The sequence below is a fragment of the Chrysemys picta genome, chromosome 3 (genome assembly GCF_011386835.1).
Source record: "Chrysemys picta bellii isolate R12L10 chromosome 3, ASM1138683v2, whole genome shotgun sequence".
In the NCBI taxonomy this organism is placed as follows: Eukaryota; Metazoa; Chordata; order Testudines; family Emydidae; genus Chrysemys; species Chrysemys picta.
Window position 1 is genome coordinate 56280110 of NC_088793.1, and position 24026 is coordinate 56304135.

Consider the following 24026-nt stretch of genomic DNA (forward strand, 5'->3'; position numbering starts at 1 on the left):
CATTAATCATTCAACAGAGGGGCACTAACAGCTGTGTGTTTGTGAAGGAATATGACTACTTCCCAGCCTCTCAACCAAGCACAACACTCATGTAATGTGCTTAACAATCTGGTGGCTGAATCTGATTTCTCACCTGGAGGAGATTGTGATGAATTCCCCTGAGCTGCCTTTCTGTTTCATTAGATTCCAACTTAATTGAGACAAGGGATGCAGTTTCAGCATTAGCCAACAGAAGCATTATTTTTAAACTCAGACAAGGAGAAAGCACCTGTGCTAGACTAGACCTCCCCTCTTCTGCATGCACCTGGCTGAGAGTTGTGGTATCCCTCTACCTTTCATTCAGGAGAGCAGAGCGAACAATATGACTTGTAATTATTTGCAATTAGGTATTTTTAAAGTTTTTAAAACATGGAACATGTTTTCTGTATACTTAAAAATAATCTGCCAATTAATATCAATACGTTCTGTGCAAATCTAACACAAAGAGTACTATAGCAGCCTTGATAAATACAGTATCAAAGTACTAGAGACAGGATCTTGCAGTATATTAAAAATGATGCAAACTGTATTTTGGGGACAAGTTCTGGAGACCTTTCAAAAATAAAGGAAAATGATGGGCTTGATTATAGCTGGTCCTTGCGTGGCAGCACACATTTGAGATATAGCAGGTGGCACAATGGAGTAAGGAGCCTCTGGTCCATTCCTTCCTTGACCTGCAGGTGCGCTGCCCAGAATCGCAGCCTCTGTGCTTGAAGGAGCAGAAGAGATGGTACTTAGTTCCTTTCACCTGGGTGCACCTCAATGGAAAAGTGGTGAGGAGGGGCACAGAGTAGGTGGAGACATGCTTCCACCCCTCCAAACACCAGCTGTGTTGCACCCCTTAAAGGGATGTCAGAGATTACGTTCTCCCCCTGCACAACTGGGAAGCTTAATTTTAAGGCAGAATGTCTCTCGGGGTAAAGTGGCTCTGCATCACACCTACTGCAGTGCCGTGGCTAAGTGCTATGATTTAATCATGTATCGTTTTATATAAAACATCTTGGTAATTTCCCAGTAGATAAATAATGTGCTGCAAGTGCATTGGTTTCTTTGCTCTTTTCCTATTACGGTGTGGCAGTTTAGACACACTTTACAGTAATTTCCATTACAAGTGGACAGTTGCAGTGATACTAATATATTGCTTCTTCTTGAAATGGGAAATACTATAAATACTGCATATTTAACAACTGAGGGTGATACATGTCCAATTTTTAATAACATTCACAGTGGTCTATTGTGTTACAAATATCTCTTGCCATGGAAATAATTCAAAATTTTCATATTGGTTCTGACTTGAGGTGAAATCCTGGCTCCACTGTAGGCATTAGAAGTTTTGCAATTGACTTCACTGGGGCCAGGACTTCACTCTTGGAGTTTTAAGTATTTTGTTTTGTTTTGTTTTGTTTAAAATTTTCTATTACTGCTGTGATGGCATAGGCACATTCCATACCTGAACAATTCAGTGCAACAGACTATGGAATATCTGATGGGATTGTTAGCATTTCAAAATTCAATAGCTGTTAAATCATCCACAGCCTGATGGAATTGACTGAACCTATCATTTTGGAGCAAAGGCAAATAGAATAGCCACAAAACAAAACCTAGAATGTTGCATTCAGTGACATGTACAGAAGTTGAAGTGTTACATATGAAATACTGAAAGGGTTAAACAAATTTTATCAGGTATACATGAAATAGAGCTGACACTTTTAGACTAAGGGTGTTTCTATACTGGGCAGTTAACCCAGGTGATTGGCACCTAGACCTGAGCATCTGGGTTATCCTAGCCCGAGTGTGAGCATTCCCACAGCAAAGCCATGCTCCTATTACAGTATCCTTTCTGTAAAAAGCAACAGAGGGTCCTGTGGCACCTTTAAGCATAAGCTTTCGTGGGTGAATGCCCACTTCATCAGATGCAAGTAATGGAAATTTCCAGAGGCAGGTATAAATCAGTATGGAGATAACGAGATTAGTTCAATCAGGGAGGGTGAGGTGCTCTGCTAGCAGTTGAGGTGTGAACACCAAGGGAGGAGAAACTGCTTCTGTAGTTGGATAGCCATTTACAGTCTTTGTTTAATCCTGATCTGATGGTGTCAAATTTGCAAATGAACTGGAGCTCAGCAGTTTCTCTTTGGAGTCTGGTCCTGAAGTTTTTTTGCTGTAAGATGGCTACCTTTACATCTGCTATTGTATGGCCAGGGAGGTTGAAGTGTTCTCCTACAGGTTTTTGTATATTGCCATTCCTGATATCTGACTTGTGTCCATTTATCCTCTTGCGTAGTGACTGTCCAGTTTGGCCAATGTACATAGCAGAGGGGCATTGCTGGCACATGATGGCATATATAACATTGGTGGACATGCAGGTGAATGAGCCGGTGATGTTGTAGCTGATCTGGTTAGGTCCTGTGATGGTGTTGCTGGTGTAGATATGTGGGCAGAGTTGGCATCGAGGTTTGTTGCATGGATTGGTTCCTGAGTTAGAGTTGTTATGGTGCGGTGCGTGGTTGCTGGTGAGAATATGCTTGAGGTTGGCAGGTTGTCTGTGGGCGAGGAGTGGCCTGCCTCCCAAGGTCTGTGAAGGTGAGGGATCATTGTCCAGGATGGGTTGTAGATCACTGATGATGCGTTGGAGAGGTTTAAGCTGAGGACTGTAGGTGATGGCCAGTGGAGTTCTGTTGGTTTCTCTCTTGGGCTTGTCTTTAGCAGGAGGCTTCTGGGTACACGTCTGGCTCTGTTGATTTGTTTCTCTATTTCCTTGTGTGGGTATCATAGTTTTGAGAATGCTTGGTGAAGATCTTGTTGGTCTCTGTCTGAGGGGTTGGAGCAGATGCAGTTGTACCTCAGCGCTTGGCTGTAGACGATGGATTGTGTGGTGTGTCCGGGGTGGAAGCTGGAGGCATAAAAGTAGGCGTAGAGGTCGGTAGGTTTTCGGTATAGGGTGGTGTTAATGTGGCCATCGCTTATTTGTACTATGGTGTCTAGGAAGTGGACCTCCCGTGTAGATTGGTCCAGGCTGAGGTTGATGGTGGGGTGGAAGCCATTGAAATCATGGTGGAATTCCTCCAGGGTCTCCTTCCCATGGGTCCAGATGATGAAGATGTCATCAATGTAGCGTAGGCAGAGAAGGGGCGTGAGTGGATGAGAGCTGAGGAAGCATTGTTCCAGGTCAGCCATAAAAATGTTGGCATATTGTGGGGCCATGCGGGTGGCCCATGGCAGTGCCACTAGTCTGGAGGTATATATTGTCACCAAATTTGAAATAATTGTGCATGAGGATAAAGTCACAGAGCTCAGCAACAAGTTGTGCTGTGTCATCATCAGGGATACTGTTCCTGACAGCTTGTATTCCATCTGTGTGTGGGATGTTTGTGTAGAGAACCTCTACATCCATGGTGGCTAGGATGGTGTTTTCTGGGAGGTCACCAATGCATTGTAGTTTTCTCAGGAAATCAGTGGTATCACGGAGATAGCTGGGAGTGCTGGTGGCGTAGGGTCTGAGTAGGGAGTCCACATATCCAGACAGTCCTTCAGTGAGAGTGCCAATGCCCGAGAAGATGGGGCGTCCAGGATTTCCAGGTTTGTGGATCTTGGGTAGTAGATAGATTAACCCCGGTCGGGGCTCTAAGGATATGTTGATTTGTTCCTGTGTTAGTGTAGGGAGTGTCCTGAGTAGATGGTGCACTTTCTTAGTGTATTCTCCGTGGGATCTGAGGAAAGTGGCCTGTAGAATTTGGTATTGGAGAATTGTCTGGCAGCCTCCTTCTGGTAGTCAGACCTGTTCATGATGACAACAGCACCTCCTTTATCAGCCTCTTTGATGATAACGTTAGGGTGGTTTCTGAGGCTGTGGATGGCATTGCGTTCTGCACAACTTAGGTTATGAGGCAAGCGATGTTTTTTTTCCACAATTTCTGCCTGTGCACGTCAGCGGAAGCATTCTATGTATAGGTCCAGACTGTCATTTCGACCCTCAGGAAGAGTCCATGTGGAGTTCTTCTTCCTGTGTTGTTGGTGGGAGGGTATCTGTGTATCAGTGCGCTGTTCAGTGTTATCTTGAAAGTATTCTTTGAGTCGGAGGCGGCGAAAGTAGGCTTCCAGATCACCGCAGAACTGTATCATGTTCGTGGGGGTGCTGGGGCAAAAAGAGAGTCCCCGAGATAGGACAGAGTCTTCTGCTGGGTTGAGTGTGTAGCTGGATAAATTGATGATATTGCTGGGTGAGTTAGGAGTACCCTTGTTGTGGTCCCATATGGCAGGTAGGATTTTAGACTTTCTGTAAAAAGTGACAAAGAGTCCTGTGGCACCTTATGGACTAACAGACGTATTGGAGCATAAGCTTTCGTGGGTGAATACGCCATGCGTCTGACGAACTGGGTATTCACCCACAAAAGCTTATGCTCCAATACATCTGTTAGTCTATAAGGTGCCACAGGACTTTTTGTCGCTTTTTACAGATCCAGACTAACACAGCTACCGCTCTGATACTAGTATCCTTTCTGTTTCTGCACTCACCAGTATGTGTATAGGGGCATAACCCATGGTTTTTTGTGCTGAGATGAGTTCTTAAGGGAGAACTCATCTGTCCTTTTGGGGGGAATCATGGGAAGGGCATTAGAGGATTACCAGGACTCACATGATTTTTCAACAGTGTGACTTATTTGGCTAAGAAGGAAGAGGCCCTGATAGTTTATGGAGTCCCAGAAAATCCTTTTTGGCAAAAAGGTGTCATTGTTAAACATTACATCCCAGAGCAGATTTATATCCATTCTTTTATAAATTTTCTTTTTCAAAATATTAGAAAAGATTAGTCCATATTGTGAAATAATGTTTTGGCAAAGAACATTTAAAAATAACAAAATCTTCTTTTAAGTTACACACGCATCTAAAAAGCATCTTATCTGAGTGCTAAGTTGGTACACATGCAAATTAAAGGAGACAAATGGGTTTCTTTTACACTTACTTTAAAAAGAAATTGTCAACTTGTTGAACTCCATGGTGCTGCTCAGAGTGCAACTGAATGTTAAGGAAGAGAGAGATGGAAAAGCCCTTGGGAGTGGAGGATTGTCCTCTTTCCCTGATACATATGTTAGGGTTGGTATCCCTGAAAACAGGGTTTTGTAAGGTAAATTCTGACGGACAGCATTGCTACAATACACGTGTACATTTACAAAAGCATTTATGAAATATTTTAGTGTGCGTATGTTACCAGTCATATTCCTTTACAAATGAGAGCAGCAGTGATCGGGTCATTATACATTCAAGTGCTATGAAATGCATCCTAAAAATCTGAGACTCAGCTGAATCCCTTTAAAAAAAAAATCAGGTCCTAAATGTACAAAATAAGAAGTTATACAGTTCTGAAATAAATGACATTCTTGAAGTAGAGTTACTGTAATTTAAATGCAGTATGTGAATAATACTTCGCACACACTATGGCTACATCTACATTTGAGCTGGGTGATGTGATTCCTTGTGTAGATGTACCTGTGCTAGCTCTGCTTGAGGTGGGGTGCTAAATATAGAGTAGGAGTACTTGTGGCACCTTAGAGACTAACAGATTTATTAGAGCATAAGCTTTCATGGACTACAGCCCACTTGCGGATACAGACTAACACGGCTGCTACTCTGAAACCTAAATATAGAGTGTAGCTGGAGTAGCACAGACGGTGGCTCGGGCATGCTATCTCGCTAGCTCAAGCGAAGCTAGCCTGGGTATGGTCACTTGAGCTGGGAATCTCATCTCCCAGCTCCAACTTAAATGTAGCCTCAGGATGAAATCTTGGTCCCATGGATATCAATGGCAAAACTCATGCTGACTTCAGTGGGGTCAGGAATGCACCCATAGGATAAAATCCTGGCGTAAACATCAAAGCCAGCATATGGGCTGCAGCTCCTAGCTCAGCATGCTGTAAAGTGAGGCTAGTAGGACAAATCCTGCCATCCTAGGGCAGGCTGTTATATGCAGGCCGGTCTCATTGTGCTGCAGAGAGCTTTTTACTACTCTTTACTGGACATACACTTTCCAAAGAGTCCCTAAACACATCACCAAATTTTGTACTAACTGTTTCCCTCAGCCTGAACCCTTTGAGTGAACATTGTGTGTGCTGTCTCTTTAATGGGAGTTATCCAACACTGCGTCATGTATGCCTAGGAAGATTACCTGTAGGACACACATTTTAGTTACACTGCTTTCACGCAAAGACTTGTGGCTCTTTATATTTTTTCTCCTTTACTCACCTGTGTAGACAGGGATTTGAGGCATGTTAGAATTGGCATATTGTTCAGTTCAACCCAAGCCTTGTAATAATGGCAAGTACGGTTTCTATGTAATTTGGTCCAATCTTTTTATCACAAAATGCATTTGAAAATCTCTTTGCCAAAGGTAGTGGAATTACTGGAGCTAAAAATACCCACATGACTTTAAGTAGAAACAGACCGTGTCCAACCCTTACACGTTATACAATGAAGAGCTCTCCTCACTGTACATGGCTTGCAGAAGGACCAAGCAGAATTACTGGCCCTGCACACATCAGAGCAAAAATGCTGGTCTGCCCCAACACACATTAGGAGTGTGCAGTGTTCCAAATGTGGTAGAAGAAAGGAGGCATGTTCATAGTAGAATGGTACAGTCTAGGCCTATCTACTGTTATATCTATCTAAGGTACTTATATAGCCCCCATTATTGTAGTATCTAAGCACCTCAAGGTTTTTAATTTATCCTCACAACAGTGCTATTATCCCCATTTTACAGGTGGGGAACTGAGGCACAGACTAAGTGTGACCCAAGGTTATGCCGGAAGTCTGTGGCAGAGTAGGGAATTGATCTGTGGTCTCCAAAGTCCAAAGCTACAGCCCTAATTACTGGACCATTGTTCCTCTCCCCCTCAGAATGTAGAAAGTCCAAATAAAGCCGAACTTCCATGGGTTGCGGGGGAGCGGGGCTATTTTCTCTCTAACTCTGCACTCCCTGTTCTGTATGGTGCCTCTCCCCATGGCAGTTTAGAGAAATAGTGTGGGATGTGGTGTAGGGATTGGCAGTGAATTCACCACTCCACAGCTCCAGAAGCCTTATACCTCCAGGCTGAGGGTATTGAAAGAGATTTACAGGAAAACCAACTAACACGAGGGTATAAGATGAGCAGTATCCCCATCTAAGTGTGCCACCAATATCCCTTATACCTTCCTGTTAGAAACTTTTGTCTGGTGTGTGCCACCTTCCAGCCACTCTTTAGAATTTTCATAATTTGTCTGTGTCTGTTTTCAGCATTTGTAAAATGGGGATAATAATTAGAGCTGGCTGAATAGTGGAGCCAGTTATTCAGGAATAACTTATTCAACATTTGGCACAAAACAATCATCAAATCACTTCAACAAATAATGTTTGACCATCTTAGACAGCTGGTTGAATAATGTGAAAAATCATTCACTGAATAATTTAAGGGACAAAAAGATGCCAAAATCTGTCAAATAAACTTTTGGGAAATTATTTGGTCAGCTCTCCTGATAATACTTGCAGAGCTTAATGAGGATTAATTTTAGTACGATGCTATACTTCGAATATGTAAAATGATAAATGCTATTCTTTGCTCTCTGCAATCATATGGTCCACAGTTCAATTAATTACTTGCCCTTTTTCTGAGCATGTTTTACATGTATTTTGTTATTACATCATTGGAGTCTAGAAACACACATCTAAAAATAGATGCATTTGTTACTTCACTACCTGAAATTATCATTACATTGTTAATTTAGATTAGTATTTTCTGATATATATTTATGTCCCTAATGTAAAACAAGGTTCCCACCAAAAAAATTGAAATATAAATTCACAGTAGTTGAAATCATTTTCTAAATATCTAAATACCAGTTAACTCCTTTGAAAGATACTTTGTCATATCTCATTTACTGTCACGATGAGAAATTCCAAATTGAATTAATAGGAATTGCTGTTCCTCATGGCACGCATGACTTCGAATCAAAAGACATGGCAAATACATGTGTTTCAGCTGTGGGAGGCCACCAAACTGCCATCTGGCTTCTAGCTTGTGGTATGTCAGAGTTCAAAATCAAGTGTGTGATATTCTTTTTATTTCAAGGAGTTACATTATTATTATGCATTAATTATTTTACATAACAGTATAAAAAGTACTCATTATTCTTGCCACAAACTCATGAAGTAGAGAGGGCCAAATTCTAGTTTTCATTGTGGTTTGTGGACAAGGGTATTAATTGAATTGTAGCTTTTTAAGGCCAGAAAGGGACCATTTTGATTATCTAGTTATAAATTGAAATACAGCATATTGCTTAGAAAGATATCCAGTCCTGATTTAAAGTCTTCATATGATGGAGAATGCATCACATCTCTAGATAACTTGTTTCAATGGTTAATTACCCTCACTGCTAAAAATTTGTACCTTATTCCTAGTCTGAATTTGTCTGTCTTCAGCTTCCAGCCATTGCATCTTGTTATGCGTTTTGTCTTCTACATTACAGACCCCTCTACCATCAGATATTGAGAGCTATATACTACTGTCAATGCACATCAAAACATTCACTGATATTAATGAAGGTTTACGCAAAAAAACAGGGGTAGAATATGTTTTTTATGTAATAACTAAATTGATTGCCATTTATTATTTTTATTCATAAGAAATTATTGCTTCCCCATCCTTTATTCTCTTTTTCTCCCTCTTCTCAGTCTTGGTGTGCTTCCTCTGTTCTCACTGCATTTCCTTTCTTCCTGCATCTTCCAGTTGAGTTGCTCCCTTTTCCATACTCTAGCCTCTAAAACAATCAACCATGAAATTGTTAATGATGACACTGAAGTGTCATCACTGGGCATAAGAGCTGGTACTCTAATGACATCAGCTGCATGTCAGACAGTTCACATCTCTGATTCATTGTTTCCACTGTTCACTGACTCAGGAAGGTTACACTTCTTCAGTTTCACTCAGTTCATACTAGATGTTCTTCATCAACCGTGAGGTCTAGAAACGTCTTTTTTTAAGTGAAACCTTACATTGTGAATATGTCCTGCAGTAAACGTAAATACATAAAGTGGGCTGGATCTGGCCTGGAAGCTGTAGGTTTGACCTCCTGCTGATTTATGGGTGCTTCTTACATCATTTAGATAAAGAAGATAATCAAGGGCATATGCTTCAGAAATCTCTACAATGAATGGATCAGACTCCCTGAAGGACCAGAATCAGAATCAGGATTAGCAGCCAGGAGAGTAATTTTGAAAGGCAGTCCCACCACCTACAATCAGTGAAATGCCGTGACAGAGAATTGTTCTTTGCATCACAACTGGACAGACTAGACCAGTGGTGGGCAACCTCCGGCCCATGGGCCACACGCAGCCCATCAGGGTAATCTGCTGGTGGGCCGCCAGACAGTTTGTTTACATTTGCACGGCCACACGCAGCTCCCAGGGGCTATGGTTCACCATTCCTGGCCAATGGGAGCTGCAGGAAGTTGTAGCCAACACATCCCTGTGACCCACACCGCTTCCCGCAGCTCCCATTGGCCAGGAACGGCGAACCACAGCCACCACAGTGGGTGGCCATGCAAATGTAAACAAACTGTCTGGAGGCCCGCCAGCAAATTACCCTGATAGGCTGCAGGTTGCCCACCACTGGATATGCAGTGAGAGGATTACAGTGCTAAGAGTCTACCACTGAGAATATCTTGCAGCTGGTTCCTTTGAATAAACACCCACCTCTGAGACCAACAGCTTGAACGCAAGTGTTGGGATGAGGAAATGGGGAAGAAGTATTTTTGATACCCTGACCAGCTCTACAGATGGTAGCCACATTAAACAGCACCTGTACATGAAATGGTGGCTAGTGCAGAACATGTAGGACAAGAGTAGAATGGTTTGGGATGGAAGAGCAATTACTCATAATAACCCTATGGGAGCTTTCAGGAAAGAATGGGTTAAGTACTACAGGCCACCTAACCAGGTGGACGAGGTGGATGAGGCTTTTTTCAAGCAACTAACAAAATCATCCAAAGCCCAAGATTTGGTGGTGATGGGGGACTTCAACTATCCGGATATATGTTGGGAAAATAACACAGCGGGGCACAGACTATCCAACAAATTCTTGGACTGCATTGGAGACAACTTTTTATTTCAGAAGGTTGAAAAAGCTACTAGGGGGGAAGCTGTTCTAGACTTGATTTTAACAAATAGGGAGGAACTCGTTGAGAATGTGAAAGTAGAAGGCAGCCTGGGTGAAAGTGATCATGAAATCATAGAGTTTGCAATTCTAAGGAAGGGTAGAAGGGAGAACAGCAAAATAGAGACAATGGATTTCAGGAAGGCAGATTTTGGGAAGCTCAGAGAGCTGATAGGTAAGGTCCCATGGGAATCAAGACTGAGGGGAAAAACAACTGAGGAGAGTTGGCAGTTTTTCAAAGGGACACTATTAAGGGCCCAAAAGCAAGCTATTCCGCTGGTTAGGAAAGATAGAAAATGTGGCAAAAGACCACCTTGGCTTAACCACGAGATCTTGCACGATCTAAAAAATAAAAAGGAGTCATATAAAAAATGGAAACTAGGACAGATTACAAAGGATGAATATAGGCAAACAACACAGGAATGCAGGGGCAAGATTAGAAAGGCAAAGGCACAAAATGAGCTCAAACTAGCTACGGGAATAAAAGGAAACAAGAAGACTTTTTATCAATACATTAGAAGCAAGAGGAAGACCAAAGACAGGGTAGGCCCACTGCTTAGTGAAGAGGGAGAAACAGTAACAGGAAACTTGGAAATGGCAGAGATGCTTAATGACTTCTTTGTTTTGGTCTTCACCGAGAAGTCTGAAGCAATGCCTAACATAGTGAATGCTAATGGGAAGGGGGTAGGTTTAGCGGATAAAATAAAAAAAGAACAAGTTAAAAATCACTTAGAAAAGTTAGATGCCTGCAAGTCACCCGGGCCTGATGAAATGCATCCTAGAATACTCAAGGAGCTAATAGAGGAGGTATCTGAGCCTCTAGCTATTATCTTTGGAAAGTCATGGGAGACGGGAGAGATTCCAGAAGACTGGAAAAGGGCAAATATAGTGCCCATCTATAAAAAGGGAAATAAAAACAACCCAGGTAACTACAGACCAGTTAGTTTAACTTCTGTGCCAGGGAAGATAATGGAGCAAGTAATTAAGGAAATCATCTGCAAACACTTGGAAGGTGGTAAGGTGATAGGGAACAGCCAGCATGGATTTGTGAAGAACAAATCATGTCAAACCAATCTGATAGCTTTCTTTGATAGAATAACGAGCCTTGTGGATAAGGGTGAAGCGGTGGATGTGGTATACCTAGACTTTAGTAAGGCATTTGATACGGTCTCGCATGATATTCTTATTGATAAACTAGGCAAATACAAATTAGATGGGGCTACTATAAGGTGGGTGCATAACTGGCTGGATAACCGTACTCAGAGAGTTGTTATTAATGGTTCCCAATCCTGCTGGAAAGGCGTAACGAGTGGGGTTCCGCAGGGGTCTGTTTTGGGACCGGCTCTGTTCAATATCTTCATCAACGACTTAGATATTGGCATAGAAAGTACGCTTATTAAGTTTGCGGATGATACCAAACTGGGAGGGATTGCAACTACTTTGGAGGACAGGGTCATAATTCAAAATGATCTGGACAAATTGGAGAAATGGTCTGAGTTAAACAGGATGAAGTTTAACAAAGACAAATGCAAAGTGCTCCACTTAGGAAGGAAAAATCAATTTCACACATACAGAATGGGAAAAGACTGTCTAGGAAGGAGTACGGCAGAAAGGGATCTAGGGGTTATAGTGGACCACAAGCTAAATATGAGTCAACAGTGTGATGCTGTTGCAAAAAAAGCAAACATGATTCTGGGATGCATTAACAGGTGTGTTGTGAGCAAGACACGAGAAGTCATTCTTCCGCTCTACTCTGCTCTGGTTAGGCCTCAGCTGGAGTATTGTGTCCAGTTCTGGGCGCCGCATTTTAAAAAAGATGTGGAGAAATTGGAAAGGGTCCAAAGAAGAGCAACAAGAATGATTAAAGGTCTTGAGAACATGACCTATGAAGGAAGGCTGAAAGAACTGGGTTTGTTTAGTTTGGGGAAGAGAAGACTGAGAGGGGACATGATAGCAGTTTTCAGGTATCTAAAAGGGTGTCATGAGGAGGAGGGAGAGAACTTGTTCACCTTAGCCTCTAAGGATAGAACCAGAAACAATGGGTTTAAACTGCAGCAAGGGAGGTCTAGGTTGGACATTAGGAAAAAGTTCCTAACTGTCAGGGTGGTTAAACACTGGAACAAATTGCCTAGGGAGGTTGTGGAATCTCCGTCTCTGGAGATATTTAAGAGTAGGTTAGATAAATGTCTATCAGGGATGGTCTAGACAGTATTTGGTCCTGCCATGCGGGCAGGGGACTGGACTCGATGACCTCTCGAGGTCCCTTCCAGTCCTATAATCTATGATTCTATGATTCTATAAGCTACTATGACCAATGATGCTCACTGATCTTAAAGAATCAACATTTAATCTCTGCCTGTACCCCTAAGAAAATGATCAGACACCAAAACTAGCATTGACTCCACCACCAGCCTCTCAAAGACTTAGAAAAGGGGAGTTACCATGAATTCATCACTAGTTCAAATGACTTGTCCATGGGGACCATTAAAAATCATTCTCCAGATTGAATGTAGCTTTTGGAAAAGACAAGATAGTCTTGATAACATGTCACTGCTCCACATCAAAGATAGAGTAACCTGTGCACCTAAAGTGAAATTCCTTGAACAGGCTCTTGGCCGTTCAAAGACTGCATAAGATGTGTATATTGTGCTGAAAATGCTAATAAATAGTGATGTCTATGAAAGCACATAATATGTCTTACTTTCTGAATGTCATCAGAAATATCTGAAAATCTCTCCATTGTTTCTTTTTATTTTCTAAAGCTCACTTAAAGAATGAATGGAGCCCAATTTTCAAATTTAGATTACTAAAATTCCAGATTTAGGTACTTAGATGCCAAATACTAGTATTTTATGCCAACTTGTGTAATTAATCTCGTGAATCAGGCATGTATATATGAAAATCAGGCTCTTATTCTAAAGAGGAGATGAAGTTAGAAAAACAGTTAACTCTTGGGAGTGTGGGAGCAAAGATTCACATAAGAAATAACTGACTAGTTTCAAGTGCTTAATCTAAGGCTGAAAGGGACCTTCAGAGATCATCTAAATCAGCCCCATATGCTGAGGCAGGACCAAAAATGCCAACACTATCCCTGACAGGTGATCAGCTAACCTGTTCTTAAAAACTTCCTATTCCAGTGCTTAACTCCTTATAATTAGATTTTTTTTCCTAATGCCTAACCTAAATCTCCATTGCTAGAGAGTAATCTGGTTGCTTCTTGTCTTATCTTCAGTGAATATGGAGAGCAATTGATCACCATTCTCTTTACCATATTTGAAGACTGTTATCAGGTCCCTCTTCAGTCTTCTTTTCTCAAGACTAAACACAACCGACTTTTTTAACCTTTCCTCATAGGTCAGGTTTTCTAAACCTTTTTCCATTTTTGTTGCTTTCATCTGAACACTCTCTGATTTGTCCAGGTGCCCTAAACTGGACAAAATACTCTGAGGCCTCACCAGTGCCAAGTAGAGCAAGACAATTACCTCCCTTGTCTTACATACAACGCTCCCATTAATACCAGAGTGATATTAGCATTTTCGCAATTACATCACAATGTTGAGTCATATCTGTGATCCATTGTAACTCCCAGTACTATCGCCTAGCCAGTTATTCCCCATTTTGATTTTTCCTTCCTAAGTGTAGTACTTTGCACTTGTCTTTGTTGAATTTCATCTTGTTGATTACGGACCAATTCTCCAATTTGTCAAGGTTGAATTCTCCAAAGTGCTTGCAACCCCGCTCAGTTTGGTGTCATCCACACATTTTATAAGCATACTTTCCACACCATTTTCCAATTCATTAATGAATTGTACCATATAGACCTCTGCAGGACCCTACTAGATATGTTCTGCCAGTTTGACAGTGAACCAATGAAAACTACTCTTCGAGCATGGTCTTTCAAACAGTTATGAATCCAACTTATAGTGGTATCATCAAGACCACATTTCCCAAGTTTGCTTACATGAGTATATTCTCATCCTGGTGTATTGGAATTAGGTAGATGAATTTTTGCATATGAAAATGATAATATATCCCATAAAATTGCTTTTCTACTCCTTCTAGTTCATGCCATAATTTTGCTTTCGCTTCCTGCTCAGCAATATTATTCACTATATTGCAGTTGGGAGGCTGAAATATAATTTGATCAAACAAACTCTGAGGTGAATAATGATTTGCCTCAGCTGCAGCTCATTAGAACTGATTTCATTTTTCCAAATTATATTACAAGGGCAGCTTATCAGCCAGTCAGTGTATTCCTCGATGAAATGACTGCTCTGCTTCCAGACAACATATTGCCTCCTCTGCGAGTTTACTGGTTCATCTCTTTTTACGTGGTTGCAGGGTAGAGCAGACTCGGTTATTTTGCAGTGATTTGAACTTGTAGTTCCCTTATTGCTGTCCCGTCCAACTCGTACTTTAGTTCATGTTGAATCATCTTACCATTCCCAGGCCTGTGGGCTCAGGGAGTTGCAGCAGTAGACCCTGTTCTGTCACCTTCATAGCTTGGCAAGAGGTTGCAACATACGCTTTTTCGCTCATCTCTCAAAACATCTGATCAGTGCCATCTGTGCTCCCCCTTTCCCTGGTTGCACATTTTGCTTCCTTTAATTTCCTGTCTCTGGCTCCCCCCTGTGCTGAACCCAATGAGGAAGCAGCCAAGAAAGAGAAAAAGAGGACCAAGAAAAAAAAGGCAACTACTGGCTACCATTTAGCAATTATAAGTGAGGGGTGCGGGCTCTGGGAGGGAGTTTGGGTGTGGGAGACAGTGCAGGCTATGGGAGGGAGTTTGGGTGCAGGAGTGGGTTCAGGGTGTGGGGTCTGGGAAGGAGTTTGGGTGCAGGCTCTGGGCTGGTGCAGGGGGTTGGGGGCGTGGGCTACACCTGGGGGGCACTTACCTCGGGCGGCTCCTGAAAGTGACTGGCACATCCCTCTGGCAGCGGCTCCTAGGCGGGGGATGGCCAGGGGGTCTCCATGAGTTGCCCCTGCCCACAGGCTCCGACCCCGCAGCTCTCATTGGCTGTAGTTCCCGGCCAATGGGAGCTGCGGAGTTGGAGCTCAGGGCAAGGGCAGCGTGTGGAGACACCCCTGCCCTCCCTCCCCTAGGGGCCGCAGGGACGTGCTGGCTGCTTCTGGGAGTGGCACAGATCAGGTAGGCAGGAAGCCTGCCTTAGCCTCATTGCGCTGACAGACTTTTAGCACCTAAAATCTCCCGGTTTGGAGTTAAGGGAGGGAGTGGGAGAAGTTGATCAGTATTGCCCACAGACCCTCAGAACCCCGCAGTCCCCAGTTTCAGAAATGCTGCTCTAATATACATTCACATTAGTAAAAAATAAATGTTTCCTCTTCCCCTCCAAGCTCTATGTCCCCTCTTTCCTCTAGAAATCCTACATTAAAAGAAAGCCTGAGGGCAAAAAAGACTTATCCTTGCTTTGGCCCCTAGGCTGGCCATATGAAAGGACTAGAGAGGCATAAAAGGGCCCTAAAAGCCCTGTGTAGCGGGGTGATTACCCCGCTCCTGTCTGAGGGGTTTAAAACAGCCCTGGCAGAGGGCTGGGGCAAAGGGAAAAGCTACTGGGCTGATTGGGGAAGTAGCTACAGCTGGGCCACACCCCAATCAGGCCCCAGCTGGCCTGTATAAGAAGGCTGGGAGCCAGGAGCTCAGCAGTCTCTCTCTATCTCCAGATAGAGAGAAGGGCCTGGTTTCAGGGAGTGAGACACAGAGTACCTGAGTGGAGCAGGGCTGGGGACAGGCTGAGGAGCTGGGGAGCTCCAGCCTGGATAGCCCCAGGCTGTGGCCTGTTAATAGGCCAAGGGGTACTGGGGGTTGCAGAGGGCAGCCCAGGGCTAGGCCAAGGCAGCAGGTCCAAACCCAACCTTGCCAATGATGAGTGGCCTATACTGCAGTCTGCCCCAGAGAGTGGGGGCTAGTTGGTGACTGGCAGTGGCCTTATCCTGAGGTGAGGTGGGGTTAGTGGGTGGGGGTTCCCCAGGGAGGGGAGACCCAGTGTGTGTGGGTATTGCCAGGGGGCAGCACCCAGAGCAAGGGCACTGGGGTCCTGGGAGGGGCACAGGGCCAGTGCAGAGGACAAGGTGGATCACCACCCTGCAGAGGGTGCTCCAGAGGCTGGTGAGCTAATTCCCTGGATGACCAGCAGGAGGGGCCGCAGGAGTGAGTCCATGCCTGATTACACCTTGACTCTGGCTGTGGGAAGATTCCCCAATGTGGGTAACCCAGAAAGCTGCCTCCTGAGGATCCCCTCACAAGCCCAGGTGTGCTGGGGTGAGGCTTAGGGATTGGGATAAAGGGCTGTGCAGGGGATACTGGGTGGTCCTGGGAGTCTCCTGTAACTTAGACAGGCCTCCAAGGCATTCTGTATTACAACAAGCAACTCTTCAGTCCCCAGGGCAGCCAGGATCAGGAGGGTGCAAAGGTGGTTGAAATCACCAAAGCCCCTGCATCTCCTTGCCTTTCTTCCCTTCCATTTCTGTACCTCCTCTCTTTAAATCCCATGTAACATCAATAAAGTTTCCTGCCTCACCATCCCCAATCCCTCTTATCACATCTGCTTTCAAAGAAAAAAAAGTGAAGTGAACTTTTCTCCTGTTGTTTCTGCCGCTGCTCGCTAATGCTGAGTTGTGCTACAGCAGTGATCAGCTCTGAGTGCTCCCTGATCACATTGATATTCTGAGCCAACCAACACTGCAGCCGACAGGTGAACTCCACTACAGAGGGTAAAAGAAAGATGAAGGCCATTTAAGAACTAGATAAAGAAAGCACTCATGCAGTTGTTCCTTAAAGTCTATCACCACAGTAAAACCGTTCACTGTAATGTACCTTGCAGAATGATTTCAGGAATTTGGCTAGGCTCTTGGAAAACAATGGTTACAGTACATTACACTTAACATAATCATCCCTCTGTTACCTTTTGCTCTCCCCACCTGTTTGCTGTTTCTCCCTGTTGTTTCTCATCTTGTACTTAGATTATAAATTCTTTGGAGCAAGAACCATGTTTTTGCTGTGTATCCAATGTGCCATGATGGAGCCCCAATCTGACTTATGGTCTCTGGACACTACTGTAATATAATAATAATGTACTCAAATGGGGCCAAATTCTGATTACCTTGTACACACAAACAAGGTGACTAGGATTTCAACCACCACATCAATATATAATCAGATAAATGCATAATTTGCCTATATTAATGAGAGAGAGAGAGAGAGAGAGAGCTTAAGGAGGATTCCTGATAAACAGGATGTTCTGTGTAAAAAGAAAGACAAATTATTTGAAGTACGTCCCCTCACTATACCACCCCCCAGCTTTGGCAGTTCCTTCAGTATGGAGAGCCATGAGAGACTTATCTCCCCCTCTCCCCCCCAAGCAATGCTATGTCTGTCATAAAATGAAAACAAACCTTTCGGACTCCTCATTCTCTTTCCCCTCAACTCCTGCTCCTGTCAACTTCCATTATACATGGATAATGCAAAAACGTAAAGACATGCCCTCTGGTTTAAAAAAGAAACAAGCCCAACCACCTCTCAAACAGCATTCCAATGTGAGCTGAATTAATCACAGATAATTGCAGTTCTAAGTGGCAATACTTAAAACATCATATAAATCCGGTTCAACAAATTCAGTGACAAATTGAACAAGAACAAAAATGAAAAACAAAAGAAATGGAACTTTTGGATTGTGTCCCCCAAAACCATTTCTTCCACTATTGGAGAAAAATCCTACAACCTTCCTATTCATAAATTTTATTGGAGAACTTAAATGTAGAAGCTTAATCGTGGCCATCTGTACTAAGGAATGCATCAATGCATACCCCCTAAAAATCAATTACTATATTTGTGCATTTGTATGTAGTAGTCAAAATCAATCCTAGGGGAATGCAGCTGCACATGATGCTTCTTTGATGACCAAAGCTCTAGGGCTGGAATTAATGGCAATAAAGCAATTAATAATAGTATAATAAAAAGAAGACTGTGGAATGGGTGACAGTTGTAAAAATCTCTTGAAAGCCTCTTATTGGGGGATAGAGGAAGGGCAATTAGAATTTAGGAGCCCTCTGGGCAATTATCATTCTTCATCTAACAATATACAAGAGCAGCACCAGCAGAAGCTGATTTTCTGAGATTTTCTGCAACACACACTGTATGGCAAGGGCAGAACACATACAATTTGTCTGGTTTATATGCAAAGATTCAGCTTGCCAGTGAACTATGTGTAGTACTATGTATGTTGTGTTGGGGCATGCATGCTCATACACTCCTTTTTCTTTCAATACACTGTTTTGGTAACTGAATGACACCAGGGGCAGAAATGCTCTATACAGTGAAAACAATTCTCCTCTTATTTATACCAGTGTAAATCAAGAATAAGTTCACTAGAGACAATAGAGTTGCACAGATGTAAACCTGATGCATGTGAGAGGAGAATCCAGTAACTCCACAGAACAGATGCAGTGGCCGTTTCTACGTTTTTCTTCCAGTGAGCTTCCAGTTATAACTGTGAGGGACCACATCTAGAGCAGTGGCTCTCAACCTTCCCAGACTACTGTACCCATTTCAGGGGAGTCTGATTTGTCTTTCGTACCCCCAAGTTTCACCTCACTTAAAAACTCCTTGCTTATAAAATCAGACATAAAAATACAAAAGTACACTAGTAGTGAAAAATTGCTTACTTTCTCATTTTCACCTTATAATTATAAAAAATGGAATATAAATATTGTACTTACATTTCAGTGTACAGTATATAGAGCAGTTTAAATAAGTCGTATGAAATTTTAGTTTGTACTGACTTCGCGAGTGCTTTTTATGTAGCCTCTTGTAAAACTAGGCAAATATCTAGATGAGTTGAGTACCCCCTGGAACACCTCTGCATATCCCCAGGGGTACATGTACCCCTGGTTGAGAACCACCGATCTAGAGAAAAGAAGAACATTCAGTTTCCATGTCCATTAAGTTCTTAGACTCTGATCACATTTTTTATAAGAGTGCAACTTGCTGTGGTGTTTTTTTAAATATGCAGCTATCTACTATGACCTGGACTGGCACCACCAACTTATTTCATTATAACGTATTCGGAAAAAGACATACCCTAAGTGTGTTGAAATCCTCAGGTTAAGACTCCACAAAGTTTTAATATTAAATTATTTTATCATTTAGGACTAGCTGAGGTGAGAAGATACAAAACAAAATCTTTTGCAGATCAGAAAAAATATTTTAGGGTATGTTTTTCTTTCAACTAATTTATTTTTATTTTTTTTATTTTTATGTAGAGGTCCGACATTAAAACACGCCAAAGGTATTAGCAATACCAAATCATTAACTCAAGTCATCAAATGGCAAAATTAAAAACAAATAAAGGATGGGAATATTCTTAGTGATTCTTTAAACTGATCACTTAGAATCTTTTATCATTTGTTCAAATATTTGTTGTTCGGAGTCTTTTTAGACTGAGTATAGCTATTCAGATTTGCTGTAATTATAGTACTGTATGTAAATTATCAGTCTGATACTAGGGACCTAGGTTTGACATTGTCAAGGTTAATTTTTATACCCTTTAGATGGGTCATAGATGCTGACAAATCAAGGGATGTAGACAGGATGAACTCTGAGTCAATGTCCAGCTAAACAGTTCAGTAATTTTTTCAAGTATGTAGGTATGCCATACGTGCTGCTAGAGGCAGGGCTGACAATTGAAGTATCACTTTAACAGCTGCTTCATTTCACCATCTCTTGGCTCATAAACTTTATTTTCAATGAGCTTGCCTGGAAGGCTACTAAAAAATGACCTCCACAGAATGCTAGAAGGACCCTGAGTGTTGTCCAGAGTAACTTTCTTGGGCAATGGAAGGCAGTGAATAATCCTGTGGCATAGACAATAACCAGGATGTAGAGAAAAATATTAACTCTTATTGTCTGGGCCTTCTGATGAGAACAATCTGTATCCTCACCCTGAGGCTGTGTCTACAGAAGGAATTTTTCTGTTGGTTGATGTAATTAATCCACCATCCGAAAGGTGGTAGCTACATTGACGGAAGAATTCTTCCATCCACCTAGCTGCAGCTAGGCTGGGGATGAGGTCGGCTTAATCATGGTGCCCAGGGTGCTACATTTTTCACAGATCTGCATGACATAACTAGGCGTCTCTAACTCCCATTAAGCCTGACTGTCACTCACAGTAAACATGCAGAGTACTAGTCATATGGGGCCAGATCCTCAGGTGGTGTAAATTTACATAGCCCCAATAAAGGTAATAGAACTATGCCAGTTTACGCCAGCTGAGGATCTAGCCTGTGATTAAAGTGGTGTGTAGCAGCTACATGCCTAACATTAGTAATCCATTCAAGGTATTTGTCTGCAGATTCATGCAGTACTGTGAAAATATGCTCAGTTGTTTCACACAACAGCAGTGAACCTGCAGGGCATGGAAAGGGGTGCAATGGGGATTTGAGAACCATACTACAGTAGGAGAACAAGGGCAAAGTGCAGTTATGGAAATGGCAGTCAGCATCTTGCACCACTTTCTGCATCACATGCAGACACACACCACATTTGCTATGCAGCCCGGACTCAAATCAGGGGTGATGTAAATGGTAGCATACATTATATTTTGCTACGATACATTGGTGGTGGGAAGGTTGCTGTATCTTACAGCTTCCTATTTCCTCCTGCTGCACCCTTCCACTAACTCTCACTCATTTGCACTCACTTTCACTGCCTCACGATATTGTAACTTCCTCCACCATTTATGCCACTCCTAAATTTGGCCCCCAAATTTAATACTTACCACTCTTTACTCTCATAAAATCCCATTGCCCGGCAGAACATTAGTGTCGGCAAAGCTCCTGCTGCTGGGACCATTTTTACCACCATGTCAGCATGTAGTAAAAATGTGTCTTGCTTTGGGAGCTATGGCCGTGCTAGGGCTCCCACTGGTACAGCTCCAGGGTTGTAAAGTTTTGTAGTGTAAACACACCCCTACAGTGCCTTATATATTCAAGAGCTTTAAAGACATTAAGGGAATTAATGTTGTTTATTATTTGTACTGTGGTAGCGCCTAAGGACTCCAGTCAAGACCCAACTTGGATCAAGACCCAACTGTGCTAGGTGCTGAATAAAGATGGTCTCCACCCCCAACAGTCTATAATCTAAGATGAAAGATGACAAGTGGATACATGAATGGGTGGAACACAAGATAACAATAAGACAGTAGTGGTCAGCATGATAAGCAGTGGTCACAGCTAGCCACCGTTGAGTGGATAGCTGAGTAGGCATCAAGACAAAGGAGATCTTCAAAGAGGACAACCAGGTGGCTTTGTTGATGCTTTCAGGGACCTCAAAGCCACCTCACCATCTTCTTTCAAATCCCTCCTTAAAACTCTCCTCTGTTGCCAAGCCGACAAAAAACATAATATCGTTAGGCAGCTGGTAGCCACTGCTAGATTTTGTCACAAGGACACAGCCTATAGTGCCTCTTGTTAGGCCCTACAGTAGGAGCATTCCATGAGGGAGATGTGGCCACAATTTCTTCTCTGCTTTCCCTTGCTCCTGGGGTAGTAATATTTTATATCAGCATATATTGCTACCAGACCACCCACACACAGACATAGGAGGGCTGGAGACAAGGCTCCCCCCTATTACCACCCTTCCCACCCACTCCTTGTCTGTTTCCAAAAGAAAGTAACCATGTCTAGGTAGCCCAGGTAGAGATGTAAGCCAGGTTCTTACTCTCTTACACAAGCATGCAGTCAAGTTTAACTCTAGCTAATTAATATTGGAGCCCCCATCTCTCAGTTATGTAGATAGGTATTATCTTTGTTTTACCGGTGGGGATGCGGGGGTACAGAGAAGTTAAGTAACTTGCCCATGGCCATAGAGTCAGGAGCACAGTCAAGAACAGAACTTACATATTCTGACTACGAGTTCTGCTGCTTCTCAAGTGTGTGTGTCATGGAATATAAAAGGGGAAAGGAAGACATGTGGCCAGGGACAAGGATTCTTGAATCTGTATTTGGGTTCACAATGTTTGTTTTGTTGAAAAGCAGTTATTGTGAACTTATAGATGTGCAGCTAAGACAGCCAGTAGCAAACAAACTGAGGGATAGAACAGTGTCTCTATTACATATTTTTTGTCTTGCACATGTGAATCACTTTCCCTCCCCAGTGGTTTTGGCCAATGCAGGAACGGTCTCTCCCAACATGTGCAAGTATTTGTCTGGATGCTTATATGGTCCCCATCACCATTGCATTTGTAACCTTAAAGAATATATTTGACGTCACCCCAATGGGGGAGAGAAGTTTAATTATCCCAAGATTAGAGACAAGGAACTGAAGGATAGAAAGATGAAATGACTCACTCCAGGTCATCTAGAAATTCTGTGGTATCGACAGGAATTGAAGCCAGGTCTCCTCAACCCCCCAGTCCAGTGCAAAAATCACAAGAGCTTCTATCCTTTCTCATCCCCATTTCATACTGTTTGTTTTCTTACAAGCTCATTTTAAAAACCCTCTCTTAAGTCTGATGGAAATTGAAGAAAATGAATTCTGTAAACAAGTTTCTCGCCTAATTACCCTTTTCAGTTTCTGTACACTGAAGGAGGCATTCTTCTGAAACATTTGTCTAAAGAATTCATTTGCCTACATTAATATTACTAATACTTGTTTGTTGAAACTGAATAATAATGCTTTTATCCCCTCATTCTTGTAGTTAACATATAGAATCAGATCCTCACCCTGTTCTGCCTGCAGCAGCTGATAACCTGGAAGGTGAAAACCACTGAACATTCCCCTGCCCCCCAAAATAGGGGCAATCCCTGGCTGGTTTAGAGCTGCCAGAGTATTCCTGGGGCTTTGTCAGGGCACTGCTGCACTCTGGAAATCTCCTGATACTGGAAAGGTCCCTGGGAGCTGTGGGTAGCTGGGCATAACATGGAGCAGCCTGAGGTTGATTTTTACGTTATCCTGGGGTTTCGTCCCAGAATTGGAAAGCCACAAAGTGGCTTAGAGACAACCACGTTTGTGCACCCAACACCCAGCTATGCTGAGTGTATCTAGTGTATCTCAACAACATTTAAGGAGGCAGCCGAATGATACTATACTATAGTGTGAATAATTTTTAAATTTTGTGTGTCAGAATGTACTTGAATTTTATATATCACTTTCCTTAAAACATTGTTGATTTTTTTCATGTACTGCATTTTTTGCTACAGTTTTTTCCCCTTCTTTGAAATTAAAACATAACAAAACAAAGGGTGGCAGTGGAAGGTAATGTAGGGTACATTTATCCTTGTCATTCCATGCCACCATCACATTGCATTACATCAGTCTTCTTTCCTTTGGATGTCAGTAATCAGGCCAAGATAAAAAGCAATTGAAAGTACATTTTCAGAGGTGGTGTCAGTCAGTTTGGTTGCTAGCTTTTAAGTTGCCTCTGTAGCTATCTTGGATAGAGTGAAGGTCTGTCCGGGCTACTTTATCTTTTTTCAACTTATCTTGGATTCAGAGGAACTTGCACTTTCATATGGTACAAAAAGCAGGTTTCTTAAAACCTCTGCGTTCTTTTTCACTACATGCTGGCCTTATGACATCCCGCTTTGTGATATGCTGCACGTCTTACTTAAATATTGAGTTGACTTTAGAAATAATTGAAATCCACAAGTTCGGCTTCCAACCAAGGATCGACATATTCTTCCATCTCTATGTACACTATAGGCTACATTTTTCACTGGCCCTGCACAAATCTGCAGGGGGTGACCAGGCAAAATAAGCCCCCTCTCCTTGATTGCTGTACAGGAGCTATTCAC

The 24026-nt window shown here is 42.6% G+C and overlaps 1 protein-coding gene across 8 annotated transcripts in view; it reads left to right on the top strand.

The window, feature by feature from the left end:
• Nucleotides 1–24026, top strand: part of ADGRB3 (adhesion G protein-coupled receptor B3) — a 602553-nt gene that overhangs the window by 285267 nt on the left and 293260 nt on the right. The window lies entirely within an intron of this gene.